The 2013-nt window shown below is 46.9% G+C and overlaps 1 pseudogene; it reads right to left on the reverse strand.

The window, feature by feature from the left end:
- Positions 1–495: 495 nt before the first annotated feature.
- On the reverse strand, positions 496–1723 carry LOC136313463 (argininosuccinate synthase pseudogene; annotated as a pseudogene).
- Positions 1724–2013: the final 290 nt, after the last annotated feature.

Below are 2013 nucleotides of genomic sequence, written 5' to 3' on the forward strand. Positions count from 1 at the left end.
CATAAGAGTAAGGTTTTAGGTGAACATCTCTATAGCATTTGAACTGTTGATTGCATTGTGTGCTCAACTCAGACTTTTAACAGTTTTTGAGACCATCAAGTTTTTTGGGGGATTTGGGACTCTATACCTTTTTGTTAGTATATTTGTCTTTTTTATTTTATACCAATACCAACTATTTTAACTACCATGTCTTTGTAATAAGTCTTATTTTTTTTATTAATTGAGATGACATGGTTCGCCAAATCATAAGAGTGTTTTACTTTTTTTTAATTGTCATTTTTAGCTCCCACTGTAGCCACCCCCACCCTGCCCTTCACTGCCCACTCCTGTGGGCTACAGGAGGCCAGGGAACAAAGCTGGGGCCTGGCACCCGCACTGCACTTCCAGGCCTGTCCCAGATAGCGAGTTACAACGAGAAATTATCACGACAGTTAGTGCCTGGACTTGGCAGATGGGCAAAGTGGGAGGCCCAGCTCCTCCTCCTTGTCAGCTGGTCTATTTGCTGGTGATCTTGCTCTGGAGGCCAGGATATTTCTTCAGCATCAGGGAGTTGATAATGATAATGATAAAACCAGTGGCATCAACTGTCTCATAATCGCCCTGCACATTCATGCTCACCAGCTCTTCGTTGTAGAGGGACAGTAGGGACTCCTGGCTAAATATATACACCTGGTCCTTGAAGAGGGACACCAGAAATTTCCCTCCCACATGATACTGTGACTTGGTGACGTAGTATGGACAAATCATACTTGGGGCGGGCCAGAAACAGGTTTACACCAGCTTAGCGCATTTCAAGCCCAGGCATTTTGCGTACTTCCCGACCCATGGTGAATGAAGGCCTGGATGTCTAAAGGAGAGTGGTAAAGGACCGTCCCCGCTGGGGTCTCGTCAGTACCTTGGGACTTTATCCCAACAAAACCATTTTCTGCAATGTTGATGGGCCCACGCCATGCTTGTCCCCAACTTCATTCAGTAAATAAAGAGCTCCAAGGACATGCGGTGGGTGGTGCCACCCTTGACGTGGGTCACCTTTATGAGGACCCCTTTCTGAACTCAGTCTCAAGGATGTAAGGCTGTTGGGACCTTTGGCTGGGTCATGGGTCTTTGTGAAGAGGCTCAGAGGTGCTTGGTTCTTGGGGTTCTCCAGGGTTCCAGACTCATGGGGTGAGTGAGGTTCTCATCCATGCTCCATGGGTTCTTGGGGGTTACTGGGCCGGGGATTCTGTGTTGTTTTGTATACTCCATCAGATAGCTGCAGCCCTGGACCAGTTGTAGAACTCAGACATCCTCCAAGGAGCAATGACCTTAATCTCGGGAGGCCAGTGAATAGCAGGAGAGCTCAAACCAAACCTGGTTATTCCCCTTTCCTGTGGTGCCATAGGACACATACTTGGGTCCCTCATGTGGAGCAATCTTCACTTGTTTGTGGGCAATGTAGGCCTGACCACAGAGGTGCTCAAGAGGTAGTGGTCCTTGTACAGAGCACAGGACTGGATGGCAGGCCAGATGAACTTCTCCTCAAATTTCCTGCTGATGTCCTTTACGAATATCTTTTTGTCCCCAAGTTTCAGTGCCTTCTTCCTGGCTTCCTAGAAGTCTTCCTTCTGGCTGATATTGGCCAGGTGGGCAATGACATCATAGCTTTGATCCTTCAGCCACACAAGAATGCAGGGGACTTCCTGGCCATCACTGTAGGCCAGACCATGGAGCTTTTGCTGGACATCATCTGGGGTTGGAGGCGTGGGTTCCTGGGTTCTGGAATCTGTCATCACTGCTGGGTGGAAAACTCGGCGTCCAGGTGGTGGTGGCGGAACAGGGTGTAATCAGCCTTGATAGCTGGTATGACAAGTTCCCAACTTTGATTTCTGTTAATATTGACTTACTTATTTGTTAGGATTCATTGTCTTGTATAATTTTTAGAATCGGTTTGTTAAATTGGCTTTAAAATCTTGTTGGGGTTTTAATGAAAATTATTCTGAATGTACAGAATAATTTGGGGGAGAGTTGACATCT

Source organism: Saccopteryx bilineata, chromosome 9 (assembly GCF_036850765.1).
Source record: "Saccopteryx bilineata isolate mSacBil1 chromosome 9, mSacBil1_pri_phased_curated, whole genome shotgun sequence".
In the NCBI taxonomy this organism is placed as follows: domain Eukaryota; kingdom Metazoa; phylum Chordata; class Mammalia; order Chiroptera; family Emballonuridae; genus Saccopteryx; species Saccopteryx bilineata.